The sequence below is a fragment of the Protopterus annectens genome, chromosome 5.part0 (assembly GCF_019279795.1).
Source record: "Protopterus annectens isolate FY-2018-M chromosome 5.part0, PAN1.0, whole genome shotgun sequence".
Classification (NCBI taxonomy): domain Eukaryota; kingdom Metazoa; phylum Chordata; order Ceratodontiformes; family Protopteridae; genus Protopterus; species Protopterus annectens.
In genome coordinates, this window is record NC_056735.1 from 1,067,965,585 (window position 1) to 1,067,992,635 (window position 27,051).

The window sequence follows — 27,051 nt, forward strand, 5'->3', positions numbered from 1 at the left end:
CTTCTAGGACGGTCTAAAGACAGCACAGACCCAGCATTGCTGGGGCTGGTACTGGCACTATGGGAGCGGCTGCGGGTTTGTTGTCATCCACGATGACTGCCAGCTGATGATGTTGCTGGCATATGTCCACGTCAATGCCTCAACCATCCTGCACTGTCCTGGCTCATGGACATGTAGTTGTGGAAGAGATCTTATGTGTCCCCCCAACATCTATCAATGACCTTGCTGATATTACGGATGGCAGCCACAACATCACGCATAGTGTCATTCATAGCAGTGCGATGTGCTCTAAGCTCCCTCAGACCCTGTCTGGTGTACCGTTCCATATGTGCCTGTGCCTGCATTACAGCCCGCAACATAGCTGAGGTTGAAAGACCTCTGTGGGCATGTCTGACAGGGGCAGTACAACCACGGATGCTCCCACGAGAACACCTGGACATCTGCCTGTGTGGTACTATGTCAGGAATCTGGCCATGGCTGCTGTGAGGGGCTGCATGTAACAATGATACCACACTACCCTGGTCAATGCCCACTGTATGCTGTCCCTCAGCTAAGGACATTGGTGACAATGGATGTATCGGCAGGATGACTGTGCACATTGATGGGGTTGACTGCTGTGTAGTGTCGATTGGCTGACCAATGACAGACCCTGTCACACCTCCATGTGCCATTACACATGTATCATCATTATCACTATCCCCAGCAGTGGCTTCAGGTTCCCTGCTGCACTCCACCAGAGCAACATCAGAAACTGTGAAAGGAAGACAGGAAACATGGTTTACAAATGTGTACACGATGTTACCACACATGCACACATGCACACATGCACACAGGCATACAGGCACACAGGTACACATGCACACTCCTCAGTCCAGCAGATGCAAACACACACACACCTGCAATCCAACACATACACAATATTGTTTGAGGGTGGGTGACAGTATCATAAGGAAAAACATCACTGCACACATGTCAGCATGCAGATTATGTGTTGCACAGGAACATGCAGTGCAAGTGTAGACAGCTCTTGTTAATAACAGTATACGTGTACTTGATGCTTGTGTGTAGTTGTTCAGTGATTGTCTCAACCCTGGGACACAATGTGTACAAGGACAGAACAATGTTGTGCAAGTGTTACAAGATGTGGGTGCATATATTTGCACACACACACACACACACACACACACACACACACACACACACACACACACACACACACACACACACACAGACACACACACTAACTACACAATAACTGCTATGTGTAGTTTTGTGGTCAGTGGAACTGGATGTGGTGTAGTAACATGAGCCATGATCAACATGCGTCTTGTGGCCAGTCAACAATAATAATGTGTGCCACACAGGCAGCTAGCATGCTGTACCTGAAGTGCAGTAAAATGACTACATCCACAATTACACAGCCATTTGTTACATGGGTGTGTAAGGTGGCCAATAGTGAGCATTGCCTAACATGAATGTATTATTTGTTCAAGACTGTTGCACAAAGACATGATAGGCCTCTACCCCTCAGGTATATTATGTGTGCTGCGTAGATGATAAGTGGGATACTGAAGGGTGGGCATACAGCAGGTGTCATAATTGGACATGTGTAGCAGGCTAAGGTGTAGTGTCTATGCCAAACATGTGTGCGTTGTGCACATGTGTATCAGGTATGCCTATCCAATGTCCGGTACTGTGTTGCCACATGTGTGTGTGATGCTCTGTGTATTGCATGGGAGTGAGGCAGCTACTGAGAATAATGGGATATGCATAGTCTCACAGCAAACATGCACAGATTGCATTATGCGTAGGTGTGTTACATGTGCACAGACTACACCTCCATATGACATGCACATGTCATTAGCAATAGTACTGTTATTACACACTCACCAGCATGGATTGGCTGCCTTGCTGTCACTCCAGAGGGATCTGCAAAAATATGACAGTGATTGCCAGTGGCCACAACTGTGCCATTGATACTGTGAGTATGATAAAGTACAGTAATACAACAGTTAGCTTTCACAGGTGTACAGATTATACGCAGACTATCAATCTTGCACAAGAATAGGCAGGTTAACAGCTACACACACAGTACACATCTCACACATGCATAAACTACCAGTACAGAGAACAGTCAACTACAGATATGGCATGTTACCTGAACACTCCATTTCAACATGCTGGGTGGCTCCAGCCTTCATGATGACACATGTTTGTGGATGTTGTTGTTGTTGGCCTGGAGCCACAACACTTAGGAGGAGCTCCTCCACACTGGTGAGGGGGGGTGGATAGGTACCCCACCACCTGTGGCAAGCTGTTGTCTGTGGATATCAGATGCATGCTGCTGGACATGTATAATTAAATCACTGCAGTGATGGCGTAAATGCTCATATGTCCGGTTATGCATGCCTATGTCATTTACCTGACGGACAAGATCTTGCCACAGTGCAGCCCTCTCATGTTGGTTCTGGCTAGTCCTAGAAAACAGCACAGAGAAATTCTGCACCATGCTCTGGTGGATCTCCTGTTCCTCTGCTGCTGTATAAGGTGGGTTACGCTGATGCACCATCGCCCTGGAAGGAAAAGAAAAATATGTGAGCAAGTCATGTGGCACACTTAATATTCTAATGTACTGATATCACTTAACTGCCATATATAGCATCTGTTTGTCTATTAGGGATACACATGTTCAATACCACATATCAGTGTTCAACCCACAACTGTCTGACAGTGCCTGCCACACTCCATACAACAAACTTGTATACACCAGCGCTCGGCACACTGTTTGGGATACAATGCACAATCTCACACTGGGGGTATGTATCAAGCTAATGGATGAAGAATATTGTCATCCCATGCAATGAATGCAATGCACATTTACAGTTTCAACGGTAATCCACCCTAGTCTTTGATGCCATACCCCTACCTGACATATGTGCACAGTTGGTAATATAGCCAGCATACTGCTGTCACAGAGTATACATGCTGCCAGGTACACACACATACCCTGTAACACATGTGATTGCCGCCATGGTACAGGCATCATTACACACACATTACACATACATACAACACACAAATGTATGGCGACACAGATGAGCATTAACTGTGTACCTTATAGTACTGTGTGCCCCTACTTACAGATACCTATGCATGAGGTATGTAATCTGTGCAGACTACAGGAAACACACCAGACAGTGTTACCAGGGAATGTGAACATACACCATACTGTAGTGTTTAGGCCTACAACTTCAGGTAGTACAACGGTTCATATGTGAGCTGGATTCAACAGCAGTACCACTTACTGAGCATACATGTATTGCTTCGGCCTACAATGGGACACCGCAGTCATACACAGGGAACTACGGCACAACATATGCCAATCTACTATGTTTGCATCCCGATAACTGACACATCTTTCTATGGCCTCACACCTAGGACACAAACTACCATGACAGACACAAACTCACGCTAAGCTATCACACTTTTACAGACCTTGCTCACTGTGAGTGTCACACTCATTCAACCTCACATGGCTGGTATTGCACTGAGTACATGTGTGTGTGCATTGTGTCATAGGTAGGTACTATGCTATTGGCCCTGGGCCTAGGGAAACCTAGCCATATGCTACTCTGCCCTTTGGGACACGTAATGTGATTTTACTTGCTCCTGTCAAATGGTTACACAGAGGTGACTCACAAGGCATATTACCTATCTCCATAACATTCATCAGGGGTATGTATGACATCTACTAATAAGGAGCCTTGTTCGTCAATGCTGGGTGGTTTAGTCCAGGGTATGGCATATTTGTGTATAGGTACCTGTACCTCCAGCATGTGCTGTTTAGTGCGGTGACAAGGATTAGGGCCCTAAGTCATGTAGGCTGGACGGATTGTGAGGTGTTGCCATGGTGGTTGGCCGACTGGTATGGGTGTGACATAACATTGTATGTCCAGCAGTGGTAACCTCTGTGTAAGAAGTATGCAAGGCACTCTACCTGTGGTTCTGTGAGTCAGTCTGCATAGGGAATGTGTTTGAGGGCATTATCAGTCTTTGTTAGGTATGTCTGTGGCCTTTCCACTTGCTGTAGTTCTCATGGGAGGTACATACTGCATAGGACATTGTGAGGTGTAGAGGAGTACACTGACTTACATTTGTCTAGCTGACACATCTTTTGTGATGACACGTACCATGTACAGGGATTACAAGACTAGTGTGCCACTGTTGATATCTAAGGGGAGGCTATTGTACACCTGTGCCCATGTTCCCTTCTGACACCTCCAGTGGTAGGCAGGCAACCACCTATGTGGTAGTTTGTGGTTAACGTGTTTTGGAATGGGGTATGGTACTGCAGTATCAACACTGGTGTTCAGTCTATGCCTTGGTCACCAGGCACCTGTTTCAATACATCTGCCCCCATGTCCCCCTCTCTCACTCTATATATAGATACATATATATATGTATACATATATATATATATATATATATATATATATATATATATATATATATATATATGTATATATATATATACATATATATATATATATATATATATATATCTATATGTATTTTTTATATATATATATATATATATACATATATATATATATATATATATATATATATATATATATATATATATATATATACACACACATACTTCTAAACATCCATTGCTGTACATATACATGCACATCTAGGCACATAGACTGCCCACCTCTCATGGTGGGAATATCACTTCTGAAACAGTTGTGAGACATACCATTCTGTAATGATATTGCACAGTGTTGTGCAGAATGCATTATGCTGTCCTCAGGCTGTATAGCTGTAGCAGGCCTCACTGTCTCAGTCCCACAGAAGTTCACCACCACATGAAATATACCTGCACTGCATGCTGTTTTCAATGCCACACACTACAACCTACATTGATATGTGTACATAGCAACCTTCTACTACATATCTATGTCCAGCCTTCACTAACAGTTGCAGTATGTCCCTTGCCCAATGCACATCTGCATTGAGCTGCTTCCCTGCTCCCCGTGGGAGTGGTTACTGACTTGAAAACGTAGTTTTATTGGCCAAAAGGGGTCATTTCTAAAACTCCTTCATCTTCCTCTCTTAAAACCTAGTTGCCTCGTGGTTTTGGTGTCTTTTCAGGCTTGTTGGCTGTTGGTGAAGCACCCACCAAGAGGAGGAAACGCTGAGAGAAGAAAGGAGCCACTTTTGAGATTTTAAGTATTTTTCCTCTGTTTATTTGATAAGTTTTTCTGCATAGCTGCCTAGTTTGAGCATTTTCTGGCTTGTTAAACTTGATTTCTGCATTAGTAGCTGTATTTAGAGCACAACCAAAAGCTGCATACTGAATTTCCTGTTTGCACTTTATTTTAACATTTTTTTTTCTCAAAACTTGCATATTTTCTGTCTTTGACCTAGCACTCTTGTGTGGGGTCATTTACTGCACTGTTATAACTTGATATTACTTGTGAACCTCTGCTATCTCTGAAAAAACAAAAAAAAAATCTTGCTTTTTTCCCACTTTTCTGAGATTTAAAAAAGTTCAAGTTACAGGCTTGCTGTTGTTGAACTGTTTTGTAAGTTTCTTTGAGGCCATTTTTGCTTGGGGTAAAGGAAAGTCTCTCTGTTGATCAGTGGCAGTGATAAACATTGAGCTGATTCCCTGCCCCCGTGGGAGTGGTTACTGACTTGAAACTGTAGTTTTATTGGCCAAAAGGGGTCATTTCTAAAACTCCTTCATCTTCCTCTCTTAAAACCTAGTTGCCTCATGGTTTTGGCATCTTTTCAGGCTTGTTGGCTGTTGGTGAAGCACCCACCAAGAGGAGAAAATGCTGAGAGAAGAAAGGAGCCACTTTTGAGATTTTAAGTATTTTTCCTCTGTTTATTTGATAAGTTTTTCTGCATAGCTGCCTAGTTTGAGCATTTTATGGCTTGTTAAACTTGATTTCTGCATTAGTAGCTGTATTTAGAGCACAACCAAAAGCTGTATACTGAATTTCCTGTTTGCACTTAATTTTAAAATTGTTTTTCTCAAAACTTGCTTATTTTCTGTCTTTGACCTAGCACTCTTCTGTGGGGTCATTTACTGCACTGTTATAACTTGATATTACTTGTGAACCTCTGCTATCGCTGAAAAACAAAAGCAAAAAAAAAAATCTAGCTTTTTTCCCACTTTTCTGAGATTTAGAAAAGTTCAAGTTACAGGCTTGCTGTTGTTGAACTGTTTTGTAAGTTTCTGTGAGGCCATTTTTGCTTGGGCTAAAGGAAAGTCTCTCTGTTGATCAGTGGCAGTGATAAACATTGAGCTGCTTCCCTGCCCCCCGTGGGAGTGGTTACTGACTTGAAACTGCAGTTTTATTGGCTGTTTTGGGTCAATTCCTGGCTCTTTCCAGCCCCTGCTATCAAGCATGCTTTAGAGTGCTTTAGCGCGATTTAGCGCGGAGTTGCCACTAGAGCAGCATCGGGCAGCGCTGGTTTAACAAGGTTAAACTTTTTCTGGCTCCATAAAGTCTGTTCTTCATTTTTTCCCTTAGAACTGCTCTACTAGTAATCTAAACAGTATATCCCTTAACTAAAAAGCGCAGCACTTGTTCCTAAAAGCTTTTACTTGTCTTAAAAGCATCTTCTTTTCAGGTTTAGCACTTCTGTATTATACAAAGTCCCTCACTAGCAACCCCCCCCCCCCAGGAGTACCCACTTCCTTACTAAGTCCTCTCTTATTCAGTTACACCCCGAACTTCTAAATTTCTCTAGCATGTCAAAGGGCAAGATGCTGGCATCCTCTCCTGTCCAGTTGGTGAATTTGGGAATATTGAGGCAATGTTACAATTGCCTCATGTACACTGACAACCCTCTCCTCCTCCCACATAACACAAATACTTGCGAGAGATGCAGCTATTTAGCCAAACTGGAGGCTGAGCTCTCTCAACTCAGGACTGGCAAGACCAGACAGGAGAAGAAGGCAACTACACACACCACAAAACCAGTCTCACATAAAGCTATCACAACAATGAATCAAACACATAAACACACAAAGTCATACTCGGAGGCTCTGAGCAAAAATTTACCTAGACAGCAGAGGCCTCCAAAGCAGACATCCAAGCAACTGCCACCTCATGACACACCACAGGCAACACATAAACCACAAAATCCATGTGCAAAGCAGTCACAGCCCTTAAGGCCAAATACAACACCAAACATACTTGTCATAGGTGACTCCATAGTCAGACACACTGACGTCCCACTCACCAGGCTGAACAAGGAGAGAGTCACAGTAAGCTGCCTATCGGGCGCTAGAATCAGCCACATAACACAAGCACTCGGGTCACTCCACAGCAAGTACAAATATGACACAGTCATTGTCCATGCTGGTGTGAACGACCTGGGATGTACCTCCCTGGACTACATGAAAAGAGACATAGAGGAGCTCTCTGATTATGTAGCCCAGGCAGGTATGACCCTGACCCTGAGCAGTATCCTTCCTTCACCAAGAATGATGCAACAACAAAGAGACAAGATAATCAGCTTTAACAATTGGCTTAATTTCTGTTGTCATTCAAAGGGGATCCAGTGTCTGTCTGCCTGGGATGACATGCTTGACAAGCCACGCTGCTTCGCAAGGGACGGCTTGCACCTGTCACCCCTGGGATTCCGGATATTGGCTAAGGCTCTTGCCACCCCCATAGTGCCTTTTTTAGGCAAGGCTCAAATTCTAAGCCTACCACTCTAGAAAAGAAAAATGGGAAGAAACTAAGGGTAATGCTGCTCAATGCCAGAAGTCTAAATCTCAAAATGCACGCTCTCGAGGCCCTTCTAAGTATGGAGAACATTGATGACTATGCTGTGACTGAAACCTGGTTCAAGGCTCCTGAGAGCACCCCGGCACTATCAGGTTTTACCTCATATCATGCGTTCTGGCCCCAAAACCCGGACCACACCACAAAAGGAGGGGGTGTATCCATATTCATCAAGGATACCCACACCTCCAGGTTGGTGGCAATGCACGAAGCATCGGAAACCATCCAGGTGCAATTAACCATAGGCAAAACTGCTCTACAATTAGTAGCATGCTACAGGCCACCCTCTCAAACTCAGGAACCCCACACAGTCTTCCTGAAGACACTGGACGGTATAAATGTATCTCCAAACACCATTATATTGGGTGACTTCAACTACCCAAATATAGACTGGGAACATTACTCAAGCCCCAACTTTCTAGCCCAAAGGTTCCTGAAGTTCATAAATTCAAATGCCATGGAACAACTAGTCACCATTCCCACAAGAAGAGAAAATATACTAGATCTCATCATCACAAACATGGGGACAAAATGCTCCACATCGGAAGTATATCCCTCATTGGTGAGATCAGATCACAAACTTATCTCACTGGAAATCCACATCCCGCCCCCACCCCAAACAAAAAAGACCACAGTGAAGAACTTCCCTAAAGCAAACTTCACACTACTCAAGACTGGTGTGGTATCCTTCAAGGCCCCCGAGCCAGTGGAAACCATAACCCAAGCTGCGGAAGCCTTTACAAATGCCTTCTACGAACACCTCCAGGACTGCATGGATCAGGCAATCCCTAATAAAACCAAGACTCTTTCCACCAAGGGCAAACGTCCAGTCTGGTGGACCCCAGCCATAAACAAACTTTACAATAAGAGGAAAAAGCTGTTACATGATAGAGCAAAATCCATAAAAGAGAAGACACCCTTGATCATTATTAGTAAAAAAATACGAGCACTCATAAAATCATCCAAGGCTAAATTTGAGAGAAAAATTGCAATAGATTCAAAAGACTATCATAAGGCCTTCTTCAGCTATGTTAGAAACCTGGGTGGAAACTCCCAGATATGCACAGAATTAGTCCAAAATGATACAAAAATCACTGAACCCACAGACATTGCCAACATACTGGCAGACAGATTCAGTGCAAACTTCACCCCTCTCCCCCAAAAGGAGAGATAACTATCCCAGCGGAGTGTAGCCTCCCAGACATCTCTAATGCGCAGGTGAAAGCTGCTCTCTCTAAAGCTAAAAGCACAGCATCAATGGGACTGGATGGTGTCCCCGGCTGTGTGCTACACAGACTCAACGAGGAACTAAACCCGCATATAAGGCAGCTGTTTAATCTTAGCCTTGCCACAGGATACGTGCCCAAGGAGTGGCGTACGGCAACTGTGGTCCCACTCCACAAAGGCGGTACCTCTACGGACCCTGGAAATTACCGCCCCATAAGCTTAACAAGCCTGGTCTGCAAAGCTATGGAGAGGATCATAATGGAACTCATAAACAAAGACATAGGGGACTTGCAGACATTGGACCCGACCCAGTTTGGCTTTGTCAAGGGCAGATCATGCCTTTTGAACTTGGTCGACTTCTTCTAAACAGTCACCAAGGCCATTGATGAGGGAAAGGCAGTCCATACAGCCTACCTAGACCTGCAAAGCTTTGACACAATACCCCACTCGGGTATTATAGAGAAACTTACCAGCTTAAATGTAAACCCATATGTCACAAGATGGGTTGCAAACTGGCTAAAGGACAGAACCCACAGGGTTAGAGTTGCTGGCGCCATGTCAGACTCCAAGCCGGTCACAAGTGGGGTCCCACAGGGCTCAGTCCTTAGCCCCCTGTTGTTCGGCATCTACTTCTCAGAAGTACAGGCAAACATAGGGGGACTATGGCTGACAAAGTTTGCAGATGACTGCAAACTGGGCGCCATAGTGGAAAGTACATCGGACACAGATATCCTTCAGAGGGGTCTCACGAAAACTGATAACTGGTGCCAGAGCCATGGCCTGAAGTTAAATGCCAAAAAATGTATAGTCATACCCTTCGGGATAAACAAGGTAACCCCAAGCTACCATATAGGTGGCAATCCACTAAGCACAGAAGAGGTTATCAGGGACCTGGGGACCCAGGTTGACAGTGGCCTTTCTTTTGACACTCACATTGCTAAAGTGGTTAGAAAGACCTTCTACATTGCCCACCTGATCATGAAGGGATTCACATCCAGATCAAGTGAGTTCATTGTTCCCCTGTACTCTTCACTTATCAGACCAATGATCGAGTACAATGCCCCATTCGGGATGTATCTCACCCGACACCTGCAGCAATTGGAGAGACCCCAAAAGTTCCTCACCAAAAGGATAAAGGGACTCCAAAATCTGTCATATGCTGCCAGACTGAAGAAACTCCAACTCTATTCAGTCGCATACCGCCTGCTCAGAGGTGACCTGTGCCTGACATACAAGGCCATGTCCAACCCGGAATGAATGGACATGCTCCACCTCAAAAAATCCAAATCTACCAGATCCACTAGAGCAAGCGACTTAAACCTTAGCATGGATATAAATAGGACATGCTGGAGGGATAGATTTGTCACCCAGAGACTCCCTATGCTGTGGAATAAAATCCCAGTCCATGTGAGGCAGAGCACCTCGCTGGCTCTGTTCAAGAGAAATCTTGACCGGTGGATGGGAGATCATAGGTTTACCTCGGGAATCATCTCTGTGTCACTGCTGGACAGAGGCACAACAAACTAATGGGCACAGTATTTTTTAACATAAGGGGTGGCGTAAGCCACAAAACTTTGGGCTAGGCTTATAAATGCCTTAGGGCAGATAGCCTAGTATAAACCTATGAACCTATATACATATAGATACAGACTGCTAACACATATGGAGGGTTCACAGTATGTAGACTACATTTCAGACACATCATTCAGATGCTAGCAAATACATATCTGTTACATACATTACCTTTGTATTTCTCACCTCTGTCAGTTGTACCTGTTGATATTTTCTGGATTGGTGTCCCTGACAGCTTTTTTCTTTTGGCTTGCTTGCTTTTTTTTTTTTTTGGTCTCTGTCTCTGTCTGTCTCTCTCTCTCTCTCTCTCTCTCTCTCTCTCTCTCTCTCTCTCTCTCCCTCCAGTTGCTGCAATGATATTATTGCATGTGTGGACAGGCAGTACAGGCTGCTTTTGTAGGTATCTGCACATGTGCATGTGATGGCCTCTGCACCAATTGGTGGCCAGCATTTAGTTATTGCATGCAGCCTGCTGTGTGGTAATTGCAGTTCTCACTGTGATTTCAGGACACTGCTATAAAATGATAGGTTAGGTAGGCATATGCCTTTCAGTTTTGCAAGGTGGGGACCGTGCTGGTTTGCTGTGGACACTGTTGTGTCAGTCAGAAGGTTGGTATATCTCTCATATCTGAGGCTGTATTGTAGCCACTGAAATGCATGTTGTACTGAAACCTGACTGTTGCTTCTTCCAGTTCACTCTTCTCATTGTGTGTGTTAACTCACACCTGCTAATGCTAACACTGTTTACATGGGAGTATGTACTTTCCTGTGGGATTTATGGATTAACTGGCATACAACAGTAGTTCTTGCAATGTGTTGCTATGGCTTTTCTATTTTCCCTTTACATTAACTCCTTGAATGCCTGATATTTGTCTTTACTGGAATGTGTTGCTATGGCTTTCCTATTTTCCATTTACATACAAAGTGAATAAGGCACTTTTAAACAGTTGTAAGCGGGAAGCAGGAAGTCAGTAGGGACACCAGCTAGGGGTGTGCAGGCTGGGTGTAGGGAAGGTACATAGCTGCACATTTCTTTAACTGCAATAGCTGTACATATGTTTGAAATTTGGTGTGACATTTGAAACCTTCCACCCCTGAAAGAGGGGTGAGGACAACTAAGTATATTGTACTAACAGTTATGAATATCAGACACATGCAGTGCTTGTGAACTGCTATACTGTCATTAGTGTGTTACTGACTTCTGAACAGTTTGTGTTTTGTTTGTGTTGACATTAGCACAGTCTGCTCACGACAAGTGGACATATGTCAGTACTGTGTATTATTATGGATAGTAATCTGTCTGTGTACCTCCCACCTATGGACATATCCAGCTGGTAGATGGAGGTTAGCCTAGTATTCCTTGACTGTGCACCACACCAGTCTTTTCAGCACCTGCACAATGACATTGTCACAGGTGGTTGCTAGCAGTACATGGCTACATCCTTTGATATTTCTGTGTTGTACTCCTACATAAGGGCATGCTTGTGAAAGTAATTCTACAGCTATTCGCAGAGTGTGTAACAGTAGACAGGCTGTAATGCCTGTGTGTTTCTGACACTTCCAGGCCTCAGATACTCTCAGGTATATATTTGACCAGCCTCAGGGAAAGGTACATATCAGTGGGATACACCCGTGATATATTTCAGATATTCTGCAGTTGAGACTGTGGGGTATTTTGAGCATATGTGTTACTACACCATTTCTGACATGCAAGCAGAGTCTACTCTAACTTATTGACAGTCACCATTACGTGGGATTCCCCACCTTTCTGCCTACTGTTAGTACATTTCACAGGGAGTCAGTGGGGCACAACTAACATTTCTTTGCAAATCAGGTACATCCCTGTAAATCAGTCACAGTTGGGAGGTCTGGCCTCTTACCTATGCAAATATGGTGGTGTTTATCCTGCTATGATACTATATGGGGTTTGTAAGGTGCTACTGTAACATTATTATAGGTTCATAGGTTCATAGGTTCATACTAGGCTATCTGCCCAAGAGCATTTATAAGCCTAGCCCATAGTTATGTGGCTTTCGCCACCCCTTTAGTTTGAATAAAACTATGCCTATTATTTTGCTGTGCCTCTGTCAAGCAGTGACACTGAAGTAATCCCTGGGGTATATCTGCGATCTCCCATCCATTGGTCAAGATTCCTCTTGAACAAGGCCAGCGAGGTGCTCTGCCTCACATGTACCGGGATTTTGTTCCACAGCATAGGGAGTCTCTGGGTGATGAATCTGTCCTTCCAGCACGTTCTATTAATAACCGTGTCAAGGTTTAAGTCTCCCGCCCTTGTGGTTCTGAGGGATCTAGATTTTTTGAGGTGAAGCATATTCATCAAATCTGGGTTTGACATGGCCTTATACATCAGGCACAGGTCACCTCTGAGCAAGTGGTATGAGACTGAATAGAGATGGAGTTCTTTCAGTCGGGCAGCATAAGACATATTTTTGAGACCCTTTATCCTTTTGGTGAGGAACTTTTGGGGCCTTTCCAGCTGCTGCAGGTGTCGGGTCAGATACATTCCGAATGGGGCATTGTACTCAATCATAGGTCTAATGAGTGATGAGTACAGGGGGACGATGACCTCCCTTGATCTAGATGTGAATCCCTTCATGATCAGGTGGGCAATGTAGAAGGTTTTCTTAACTACTTTAGCAACATGAGTGTCAAACGAAAGGCTACTGTCAACCTGGGTCCCCAGATCCCTGATGACTTCTTCTGTGCTCAATGGATTGCCACCTATATGGTAGCTAGGGGTAATCTTGTTTTTCCCGAAGGGTATGACTATGCATTTCTTGGTGTTTAACTTTAGGCCATGGCTCTGGCACCAGTTATCCATTTCTGTGAGGCCCTTCTGAAGGATATCTGTGTCAGATGTGTTTTCGACTATGGCGCCCAGTTTGCAGTCATCTGCAAACTTTGTCAGCCATAACCCTCCTGTGTTTGCTTGTACTTCAGAAAAGTAGATGCCGAACAAGAGTGGACCCAGGACTCAGCCCTGTGGGACACCACTTGTGACAGGCTTTGAGTCTGACATGGCTCCAGCAACTCTGACCCTGTGGGTTCTGTCACTTAGCCAGTTTGCAACCCATCTTGTGATGTATGGGTTTATATTCAAGCTGATGAGTTTTTCGATGATACCTGAGTGGGGTATTGTGTCGAAGGCCTTTGCCAGGTCGAGGTAGGCTGTATGGACTGCCTTTCTCTCAATGGCCTTGGTGACTGTCTCAAAAAGTCAACCAAGTTTAAAGGCATGATCTGCCTTTGACAAAGCCAAACGGGGTTGGATCCAAAGTCTGCAAGTTCCCTTTGTCTTTATTTATGAGTTCCATTATGATCCTCTCCATGGCTTTGCAGATAAGGCTTGTCAAGCTAATGGGACGGTAATTTCCAGGGTCGGTGGAGGCACCGCCCTTGTGAAGTGGGACCACAGTCGTCGCCACTCCTTGGGTGTATCCTGAGGTGAGGCTAAGATTAAACAGCTGTCCTAACTGCGGGTTTAATTCCTCATTGAGTTCGTGGAGCACACAGCCGGGGACACCATCCGGTCCCATGGATGCTGTGTTTTTTGCCTTGGAGAGAGCAGTTCTCACCTGGGCATTGGAGATGTTTGGGGGGCTACAATCCTCTGGTATAGACATCTCTCCTTTTGGGGGGGAGGGGGGTAAGTTTGCACTGAACCTGTCAGCCAGTATGTTGGCAATGTGTGTAGGTTCAGTAATCTTCACATCATTTTGAACTAGTTCTGAGCATATCTGGGAGTTTCCTCCTAGGTTTTTAACATAGCTAAAGAAGGCCTTATGATTGTCTTTTGAGTCCTTGGCGATTTTTCTCTCAAAATTTGCCTTGGATGATTTTATGAGAGCTCTTAGTTTTTTACTTATAATGATCAAAGGTGTCTTACCTTTCAAGGATTTTGCTCTATCTTGTAGTAGCTTCCTCCTTTTGTTGTAGAGCTTGTTTATGGCTGGGGTCCACCAGACTGGACGCTTGCCTTTGGTACAAAGAGTCTTAGTTTTGTTTGGGATTGCCTGATCCATGCAGTCCTGTAGGTGCTGGTAGAAGGCATTTGTAAGTGATTCAGCGGTTTGAGTAATGTTTACCACTGGCTCAGGGGCCTTAAAGGAGACCACACTAGTTTTTAGAAGTGTGAAGTCAGCTTTTGAGAAGTTTTTCACTGTGGTCTTTTTTATTTCAGGTGGGCCGGGATGAGGACCTCCAGCGAGATTAGTTTATGATCTGATCTCACCAGTGAGGGGTATACTTCGGTGTTGAACATTGTGATCCCATGTTCGTGATGATGAGATCAAGTATGTTTCTCCTCTTGTGGGGATGGTGACTAGTTGTTCCATGGCATTTGAGTTTATGAACTCCAGGAACCTTTGGGCTAGAGTGTTTGGGCTTGAGTAGTGTTCCCAGTCTATATTAGGGTAGTTGAAGTCACCTAGTATGATGGTGTTTGGAGATACATTTATCCCTCCAATGTTTTCAGGAAGGCCATGTGAGGTTCCTGAGTTTGAGAGGGTGGCCTGTAACATGCTACAAATTGCAGAGCAGTCTTGCCTATGGTTAATTGCACCTGGATGGTCTCCGATGCATCGTGCATTGCCACCAACCTTGAGGTGTGGGTGTCCTTTATGAATATGGACACCCCCCTCCTTTCTTGGTGTTGTCCGGATTTTGGGGCCGGAACACATGATATGAGGTGAAACCTGATAGTGCTGGGGTGCTCTCAGGAGCCTTGAACCAGGTTTCTGTCACAGCACAGACATCGATGTTCTCCATACTGAGAAGGGCCTCGAGTGCATGCATCTTGAGATTGAGACTTCTGGCATTGAGCAGCATTACCCTTAGTTTTTTTCCTTTTTTGTGTTCTTGGGTGGTAGGTTTAGAATTTGAGCCTTGGCTAAAAAAGGCACTATGGGGGTGGCAAGAGCCTTTGCCAATATCCGGAAGCCTAGGGGTGACAGGTGCAAGCCGTCCCTTGCGAAGCAGCATGGCTTGTCCGGCATGTCATCCCAGGCAGACAGACATTGGATCCCCTTTGAATGACACCAGAATTTAAGCCAATTATTAAAGCTGATCATCTTATCACTGTATTGTGGCATCATTCTAGGTGAAGGTAGGATACTGCTCAAGGTCAGGGTCATACCTGCCTGGGCTACATAATCAGAGAGATCCTCAATGTCTCTTTTCATGTAGTCCAAGGAGGTACATCTCAGGTCGTTGACACCAGCGTGGACAATGACTGAGTCGTACTTGTACCTGCTGTTGAGAGACCTGAGTGCTTGCGTTATGTGGCGGATTCTAGCGCCCGACAGGCAGCTTACTGTGACCTTCTCCTTACTCAGTCTGGTGAGTGGGACGTCAGTGTGTCTGACTATGGAGTCACCAATTACCTACTAGCATGGCTGTTTCTCTTATCACACTCATGTAATGCAATTCTACAAGAATTGCCAGTAAAGATACACAGAACAAGCTTTGTGTAATGGCCTTCCTATTTTCCCTTTACATTCACTCATTGTATTTCATGTTATATTTCTTTCTGCACCAAGTTCTTGTATATCTGCTGTGGCTCAGTGGTAATTCATGCAGTCTAGTGTTTCCGGGATTCGAGACTGACAGGGGTATTTTATTTTTCTGATGAGCAGACTACAGGCCTTGTCATACAGAGTGATTAAGGCACCTTTAAGCAGTTGTAAGCGGGCTTGCGTGAGTTTGACCGATGCTTAGCTATGCTTATCTATGCTTAGCTAAGTGCACACAAGCGCACACCCACTGAATACTGTTTAAACGTGCTTACTCCTGCTAACACCCGCGCTGAATTATTTTAAATAAAAGAAAATGAGGAAATAGGAAAGTGGTGCAAAAGGGGGCACAAAGAGGGTAGGACAGTAGAAAAACAAGCTCGGGATGTGCAGGAAGGATGTAGGGAAGGCCCATAACTGCCCAATTCTTTACCAGCAACAGCTGTGCATATGTTAGAAATTTAGAGTGAGATTTGACACCTTACACCCCTGAGAAAGGGGTGAGGACAACAAAATATGTTGTACAGCCAATTGTAATTATCAGTTTACATGTCCAACAGACATGTGTGCGAAATGGGCAACTATGTATGGGGCCTAATTTTTTTGTGGGAACAGAGTGCCCTTTTTTTTTTCAGGTGAGAGTGGAATGTGAGGTACAGGAAGTAGGTATATTTGGGGAGGTAGATTGGGGAGGTTAACAGACAAGACAAACAAGATGCATACAGGTGCGGAGTATGACACATGTGGGGGATAAACTCAATTGACGGGGATGGATGTTTGGATACACCACAGATGGCAACAGTATAACTGAGATCCCCACCGACAGGCAGTTACCACTGCGCCTTCACAGCCCAGACCGGGGCTGTGCTGGGAGCTGGATAGGACAGGCAGGCACACCCATGAGTTGCGCCACTCTCGCCTCAAGCTGGCGTAGGGGATCAGTCATGGAACGCCTGATCTCACTACGCACCACAGACCAGATCCTATGGAGGGTGAGTGGAGGCTCTCCTCCAGCCATGCTTGCAGAGGGAGGATGAGCCCCATCCCCTGCAGTGCTTCCATCCGAAAGTGGCACAGGGCCACCAGAGGAGGAGGTCCCGGACTGGGCACTGGTGCCAGGTGCACTCTCCAGCTGAGGTGGGAGAGGTGGGTCTGCTGGAACCCGCCTTCCCTGTTGTCCTATGTTTAGCAGTATTTTATGGCATTTTGGGTTAGTAACAAACAACACCATTCAAAATTAGTTGTAACAGCATGCATTAGTATTCCCATTCACCAAACACACATGAATTCTGAACACTGAGCAGCAAGCATAACACATGCATATTTAGAACAACAGTGGACATTCCAACAGCAAGCAGGGTTGATTGGTGGCAACAGGCCATCAGGTTTGGATATGTGAACAGGGCACATGCATCAACATACATACAGATATGTATAAACCAACAGGACAAATGTCCATAGGAATTAATTGTGAATACACGTACCCAGTTTGGTGTGGAATGGCATAATTTGTGAAAATAGGGTAGGGTGGAGAAATATTACATTAACAACTTAAACTACGTATACATATACTGTACATTCCTAGTAGATACAGATATATATCCCCTACATGTATCAGTACAGTTTCCTGTATGTAACCTTAGGAATGGTGGTGATGGGGATGTTACTGCTGCATTAATATACATTCCATTTGCATTCATATATGTTCATATCTGGCTGTGTTCAGGTAAAGCATCCTGCTACATTTGATTTATATGAGTCTAGACAACTGTGGATGTTCAGCATTTCATACAACTATACTATCTCCATAATGCAAGGGTACAGCAACATATCCAAATTGTGGGACGGACACAGTCCAGGTTCTGTACTTTATTAAAGACATTTCACTCTTTTGTTGTGGCTGTCTCATTCATTTAATTATGTAGTGAATGCAGTATACCTTTATTCCAGACTTATTACAGCTTTCTTGGTAGCTTCAAACTCTTTCTCACACTCTCTCACTTATTTTATATTTACATTTCAGGATGGTACTTAATTCTAGGCTTTATTTCTGGGTTACAACAATCCTTTCTGGCTGACTCACTTATTTCATATGGCAGAATTTACAAGGATGTATTCGACACTTGTCTGTCCTTTGTTGATTGATTACAACACTCATTTTCAGGCTGAAGCAGTTATCTGATATTACAATGCAGGTGGAAACTCTATTTGAGACTTGTTCAATCTTTATTAATGGATTGCAATACTCTTTTTCAGGCTGCATCACTTATCTAATCTTTCAATACTAGCAGAATCTTTTTTCTAGGCTTATTTGACCTTTATTACTGGGTTACAACACTGAACTCTTTTTACAGGCTGTCTCACTTATATTCTATAACAATACCAGCAGAATAATTACTAACCTGCCTGGTGGCACAACCTTGCCAGCCTATCAGCATAGGCTTGCCGATTCGCTGAACGAACACTTGCAGCTGTAATATAAATGAAGGAATATTGGAACATACCTATCCATACTATAGGCTAGGATAGCATTTCTTATGTATTTAATTACATGGATACTTACTGAGTAGTGGGGCATTGGGCATTTGACGGGCCTCCTGGATCCATCGGTTCAGTTGGTCCTCCTTTTGTCACTTCAGGTTCGCATGGTGGTGACGCACCTGTTCACCAGTCCTCGGAATGCCTGTGGCACTGGTGAGATCATGTGCCAACTGGTTCCACATCCTCTGCCTTGTACGCTCCCCATTGAACCTGGCCCTGCATGAGTTGGCCTTCATGATGATGGACTAGGAGCCAAACCATATATTTTGACTCCTCAACACCCCACCTTTGTGCTCTAAAGTGATTTCCCTCTCCTGCACCTGCCATCCTGACTGCAAATGGGTACCACAATCAGCTATGGTGTGTATTCCCGCCTATGGGGCTTATATATGACGGTTTTCCCGCACTTATTTGTGATTGGCTGTTTTGGATATTTATCAGCTTACAGCAAACCTGCTTTGTCATGGTTATATTTTCATTCATTCCTATATGTATGGTAATACTGTATTTCTAAGTACAGCTGTCATGTCTTAGTGGTTCAGTACATTGACTATGGTGCACAGTATCCCGGGTTCGACCCTTGTCATTGCTTTTTTATTTTACTACTGTCTAGACAGGCTAGGAGGTGTATCTGTGTAAAGGTGACTTTGCTACAGGTTGCTCAACGTTGCCGGACGGTAAGCTGGTTGGCACGCTGCGCAGCTCCGCGTAAATGGCTTACGCTGAGTAACGCATTATTTAGCTGTAAGCAGTCATATTAAGCTGGGTGATGCGCTGCTGAGCTACGGGCACTCATATTAAGCTTGTTAAAGCGCTGCTTAGCTACGGGCACTCATATTAAGCTTGTTAAAGTGCTGCTCAGCTATGGGCACTCATATTAAGCTTGTTATAGTGCTGCTCAGCTACGGGCACTCATATTAAGCTTGTTAAAGCGCTGATCAGCTATGGGCAATTATGTTACTTTTTTTATATATTATATCGATTTTGTTCACATATACATGGGCCATTTCATTACATTTTACTTAAATTATAGTTATATATGTCGGGGAATTGTTTCATACTTATTTAAATAAAAAATGGAGAATGATGTTGTGGGGTCTCGAACCGTGACTACCTCCTCTTTGGCCAACGTCTCTACTGCTACGCTATTGCTACTTGGCTTAATTTGCATACGTAGATCTTATATGCTTTTCAATGTCTGCTAACTGTGGCTTAGTGAAGGACATACCCGCGCAAATGAGCACAAATGCGGGCAAACATATTAGAAATTATAAAAAAAAAATGAAACTGTTATTTTTACATTTTATGCATTTTCAGTAGAGTTTAGACTGTGGGGATGTGTGGTGTTGTGTTCCTTGACATTTAAGCGGACTTGCTCGTGGGTGTTTACTATCAAGACTCTGACTCTTCTGGGGCCGTGTCCCTTTGCAGTACTCGGCAATCGGACACGCCCCTTACTTTCCTACACGGACCGTGTTAGACTAGGGTATGATTTAGCATGCCCTCATGAATATGCATGGCATGCTGACATCATACCATTCAACTGCACCCTCCGAGTAAGACATATTAAGTCTTACACTGAGGTTTCGTGAATCCGGCCCACTGTTTACGATGCTTAAATTGTATGCTGTGGCTTTAAGACATTTTTCATTTTAGTGTTAAGGAGAGTTTGTTGCAATTAAACATGCTGCGTGGAATGGTATGTTTACTGCTTTCTTCTATGTAGTGCAATCTCGGAGTTGATATGTTTAAGTAACAGGGGTTGCAGGAGGGCTTGCCCCCCTGATTAAACTTGGAGAAGTTTAAAATTGTTTGTTTTATATTTATTGTTGTGTGTTTTGTGGTGGCGATGAGGAATTGTAACTTTGCTGTGTTTGTTTCTATATTATGGGACTCAATAGTGCTTCAGCATTCTGGTCTCGATATTCTACGGCTGATAAGGAAAGGTGGAACTTACATCAAAGGTTGAAGCTCTGACACTCTTTTGAGAGAGGAAAAAGCCACTAAAAGAACCATTTTCCAAGTATAAATGTTCAAGTAATAATTTTCAGATGAGCCAAAGTCAGCTTTTCTAGAACATAACTGAGGTCCCAAGAAGGAATATTGGGCTTTCTTGGTGGCCTAATATGTAGGATACATTTCAAAAACTGTTTTACCTCAAAATGTGCAGAAAGGAATGGGTCTAAAGGTAAGCGGAAATGGCTAACAAATGAGCATTCACAGAAGAGTATGCCAGATCAGAATTGAGCCACTCGCACAAATAAAAGAGAACTGCAGGGATTTTCCACTGAAAATGTTCATGTTTCTTCTTTTTGCTTCACAAATTAATTCTCTTCCATTTTGAAACATAAGATTTTTCTAGTAGCTGGTTTGCTAGCCTCCTGAAAAACCTGGACTGCATCCTCAGAAAAGTGGTCAAACTCTATTAGCCAAAGAGTTAACTGTAGAGTTTGAAGATGAGGGTGAATAAGAAAGCCGTTATACTGGGTGAGTAGGTCAGTCCTGTGAGGTAACTTGCTATATTTGCCCCTGGCCAAATGAAAGAGAAGGGTAAACCAGTGATGTCTAGGCCAAAAGGAAGTCACCCCAAATCTTTTGGCTTCTCCTTCATAATCTTGTGAAGGATTCTTGTCAACAGAGGTGAGGAGGCAAAGCATAGAGAAACCACCCTTTCCAAGTTAAAGACATGATGACCATTTTCCATACCTAAGGACACAGAAACCTGGAACTGAACTGCTTCAGATATCCGTGGAGTAAGCCATTAATGGATGATATCTGGGAATTCCTCCCTATTTAACATCCATTTCATGAGAGCTTACCCACAATCTGCTCCACATGTCTATCAATTTTTCCTCTCAGAGATAATATAAACTGCCTGAGGAACATATTGTGCTGTATAGCAATTTCCCATGCAATCAAGACCAATCTGCAACGACTGTAAGAGCTGGTTCCTCTGCTACTTTTTGTACCACATGACTGTTGTGTTGTCCATGAATACTCTGAGGGGACCTGAAGTCCAGAGATAATTCAAAGCTGAAGCACCATGATCAGAGGTTTCACTTCTTTGATATTTACATGGTTTTTCCACTCCTTAGTAGCCAGACCATTTGTACCTTGTTGTTGGAACATACCAGGTTGGAAGCATCTGTAGGAAGTTCTTGGCAAGGGTGAGGAACCAGAAAGGGCATCCCCAGTTTGAGGGATATCTGTTCAATCCTTCAAAGCAACTTCTTCTTGAAGCAGAGCAAGAGAGGAATAAGAAAGTCTAGTGGGAGACAATGCTGAAGACAGACCAACTTAAGATATCACTCTAGCTTGCTCAAGTGGAGCCTGACACAAATAGGTATAGGAATGTCTGATGCAAAATACTCCAGGGCTCTCAAAACTCTTCTGCTGAGAATGAGGGTCTGAAAAACTGAGTTAAGAACAGAGCCTTGTCTGAAGGAAGGAAAGCTGCCATTGTACATGTGTTAATCCTGTACCCTAGGAAGGTCAGATGTCATGAAAGAGTCAGAACTGACTTTTATGTTCAGAGTGCACTCCACGCTAAGAAGAAGATTCATTGTGAAATCTAGATCCTTCAAAAGGGAGGCTTGAGAAGGAGCTTGGAGAATCAAATTGTACAGGTAAGAAATATTTGGTCTCCCTGTAGCCTGCAAAATGTTATAACTGGAGATAGACACTTTGTGAACACCCTTGGAGGTCATAGAGAACCAAAAGTGTAAAGCATAAAACAAAAAATGAGCTAAAGACACTGAGTATCTCAAGAACTTTCTGAAACAGGGATGGATTGGAATGCGCAAGTAAGCATTTTTCTAACACAGAGATATTAGAAAGGCCTGTTGGAAAATCATAGAAAACTGGGACTAAAGTGTTAGCATTTTGATACTTGGTACATTGCGAAAAGTGTTGAGAAAGAAAAGGTCCAGAATTATCTCCAATAGCCCTCCTTTCTGGAAACAAGGAATTCCAGTAAATTCTGTAATCTTTTTGTAATAGGAAAAGAATTCACATGCCTCAAGTGATCTTCTTCCAGACCAGAAGGCAGAATTAAAATCATTCACTACTGGTAACCATCATACTGACAATACACTTCTAAGGGTTGACCCAGTAGTCAGGGACTTGGGGATACACATAGACAGTAATCTAGCCTTTGACCATCATGTTTCTACAGAAGTCTGAAAAATCATTCTTTGTTGTGCATCTTATAAACAAAGGTATGGCATCTAGGTCCAAGGAAGTCACTGTTCCACTGTATTTGGCATTCATCAGACCTATCATTGAGTGCAATGCCCCCTTTTGTATGTACCTAACCAGGCATATCCAGCAACTGGAATGCCTATGGAAGTTTCTCACTACAAGAATACAGAGCATAAGTAGCATGTCCTGTGCAGACTGCCTAAAGGCCCTGTCCCTGTATTCTGTCTTTACAGGCTGTTGAGGGAAGGTCTATATCTGGCATACAAGCCATTGTCAGACACCACTCTGATGGACCTCCTGCATATCCACAAAACAAACAGCACTGGAATTACCCATTCTAAAGACTTAAACCTTGCCTGTGATATAAATAGGGCCGGCAGGAGATATAGGTATGTATCTCAGAGATGACCCCTTATCTAGAACAGGCTCCCCATCCATGTGAAACGGATTTCCTCCCTAACCCAATTGAAGTGTAACTTGGACAATTGGATAGGGAATAGGAAATTCATCATTGGTTTGGCAGCTGTGTCTCTAATAGACACAGACAGCCTATAAATGGTTCATCTCCCAGGCCCATGCTTGTAAATGTTTCCCCTCCCAAGCCCCTGCTTTCACTTATCAAGGGTAGCAGAACTTATGAGACATTTGGGGTGCATGCCTAGGCTTAAAAAGGAATTATGTACCTATGAGAGACAGGAGGAGCTTAACCCACACATAAAAATGCTATTTAACCTTAGCCTTACTACAGGATATGTACCTGAACACTGGAGTACAGCAACAGTAGTCCCACTCCACAAAGGAGGCACCTCTACAGACCCCGGTAACTACCGCCCCATAAGCTTAACCAGCCTGGTCTGCAAAGCTATGGAAAGAATCATTATGGAACTCATAAATAGAGACATTGGGGACTTACAAACACTTCATCCCACCCAGTTCAGCTTTGTAAAGGGCAGATCCTGCCTTTTGAACCTGGTTGACTTTTTCGAAACAGTCACTAGAGCCATTGACAATGGCAAAGCAGTCCATACAGCCTACCTGGACTTGGCTAAAGCTTTCGACACAATACCCCACTCTGGCATCATAGACAAGCTCAACAGCTTAAATGTAAATCCATATGTCACAAGATGGGTTGCAAACTGGCTAAAGGATAGAACCCATAAAGTCAAAATCGCTGGAGCCATGTCAGACTCAAAGCCAATCACAAGTGGTGTCCCACAGGGCTCTGTCCTGGGACCCCTCTTGTTCAGCATTTATTTCTCAGATGTGAAAGCAAACATGGGAGGGTTGTGTCTGACAAAGTTCACAGATGACTGCAAACTAGGCTCCATAGTCGAATCACCAGCTGACACATACATCCTACAGAAAGGCCTCACTGAAACGGACAACTGGTGCCGGAGTCATGGCCTTAAACTAAATGCCAAAAAATGTATAGTCATCCCCTTTGGGAAAAACAAAGTACCCACAAATTATCACATAGACAGTAACCCACTGAGTACGGAAAAAGTAATCAGAGACCTGGGGACCCAAGTCGATAGTGACCTCTCATTTGACACCCACATTGCCAAAGTGGTTAGAAAGACTTTCTACCTTGCCCACCTTATCATGAAGGGATTCACATCCAGATCAAAGGAGGTCATTGTACCCCTATACTCCTCCCTTATCAGGCCCATGATTGAGTACAATGCCCCATTTGGTATGTACCTCACCCGGCACTTGCAACAGCTAGAGAGACCCCAAAAGTACCTCACCAAGAGGATCAAGGGTCTCCAACATATGTCATATGCTGCCAGACTAAAGAAACTCCAGCTCTATTCAGTAGCATACCGACTACTCAGAGGTGATCTGTGCCTGATGTACAAGGCCATGTCCAATCAGGAATTGATGGACATGCTCCACCTCAAAAAATCCAAATCCATCAGAACTACGAGAGCTAAAGATTTAAACCTCAGCACAAATATGAATAGGACATGCTGGAGGGACAGATTCATAACTCAGAGGCTTCCCATACTCTGGAACAGAATCCCAGTTCATGTTAGGCAGAGCCCCTCACTGACTCTCTTCAAGAGAAATCTTGACGAGTGGATGGGAGATCGTAGGTTTACCCCAGGGGTCATCTCTGTGTCACTACTAGACAGAGGCATAGTAAACTAATTCGATTATGTAAGGGGGTCTTCAATGTGTCACTACTAGACAGAGGCACAGTATTCTAAATCTATTCTGTACACTTTTGTACCATTACATGGGGTGGTGAAAGCCACATCACTATGGCTAGGCTTATAAATGCCCCAGGGGAGATAGCCTAGTACTAAACTATGAAACTATGAAACTATGAAATCCAAAAAGATATTATTAGTCCAGAAAAGATTCGAACAGCATTGCTTGACTTCCTATGGTAAGGACTGGAGGCTTCAGCAGGGATATCTATGCATGAGAGATTCTGATGCAGTTGCTGTGGAAGATGCATCAGCAGCAGCATCATAACTGCACTTAAACCTGAGTGTCTGGCCACCTGAGAAGCAGAGGAAAGGAGATCTGAAGCAGAGAACTTACTATCTGACTTTGGTATGGCACTAATGACTTCTCCAAGATGAGAGAGAAAAGACACAAGGTACATTGTTGGATGAATCTAATAATTAACAGCCCTAAAGGCCAAAGTAGCAAAAGTATAATCCTTTAGTAGGCAAAATCTTGGAGGAAGGTAAGAGTTTAGTGGGTTTCTCTGCAGACAGGGAAATTACAACAGAATCAGAGGAAGGATTTTTGTAAAGAAACGTTTAAGCCTTGCGAAAACATTTATCTGTCTTCTGAAAAGCAGGATGCTGAGATTCTAAGCTCATAGATGCAATTGTAAAGGTATCCAGGAGGGCATCCAGGATGGGGGGATGTCAGAAGGCTTAGGATTATCCAAAAACAAAAGTATGTAATATCTCTGCTGTGTATCAGTGATATTATTACCCTCCGATTTGAAATGTTGCATCATTTTTACCATTGCATCTCCAAAAAAAGCTCTTCAAGAGGGAGTCAGGAGAATGGATATCTTCTTCACCAGAGACCCCAGCCAAGGGAGAGATTATCTCTGTAGAATAAGCAAGATAATCTTAATATGTATCCTTCTCAGTTAGAAGCAGGAAAAGGCTGGATAAACTGAAGGGGACTTCACAGACACCAGGGATTTGAACAGTTCCTAAATTAATCTTGCCATTCTTTTTTTGGTTCTCAAGTACCCAGGGGGCATGATTATGTTTGGTGTTCTGCTTTTTCAGTGACATCTGTCTGAACACAGAGTGAGGATTGGGACACGGATGTACCTCAAAGTGAAAATTGATATTTCCTCTTTAACTAAAATTTAAGGAATCTCCTTAGGTTCCCCACAAAATAACTAGCCTGGGGTCCTTCATATCTGAAACAGATGTTGGGTCCACCCCAGCAGACGTGTGAACAAACTGCCACATATTGAACTCCAATGGGGACAAGACAGAGGGGAGAGTTCCTCAAATATATTTTAAGGGAAGATAGATGGCTGTGGAGGACAATGGGGAAGAAGGACTGACAAATTGCACACCCTTTAAAGTTATGTTCAGTACGAAGATAAAACAAACACTTTCCATGGTGATCCAAGTGTGAAGTTTGGCTCTTGTAGTCCCATTTCCCTCTCTTGGATGACATAATGTATAAAAGTTAAGAGAAACAAAAAGAAATATAAAGGTTCCCAACATCATATTTATCTGCTCAATAGCTAGGTAGCTGTACTAGTCATATGTCTCAAAGACTGCAGTTGAAGAACAGTTCTGTTTTCAGGATGGTGGCAAAGACGTTCTGAGGTAATCTGCACTTGTACATCTCAATGGACATCAGATGTACTGAGAGTGGATGGTACCAAGTCTTTGGTATGTTGGCCAGACATATGACTGTAACAACGCAACGAGGTCCTTGCCAGCACGGAAATACCACAAATAAAATCCTTAACGCAATTTTATTCTGTTCTGTAAGTCAACAAGCGTTTTTGCCACAGAGACCTGTAGCTTCATCAGAGGAAGTAAAAGCAATGAACGTTACCATCCATATTTAAATTAAAAGTAACAGGAAGTGACATACTGCAAGCTCCAAAAGTTGTATACATATTATAATTTTAAAATGGTTTCTAGTACATATGTTTAATACAATTA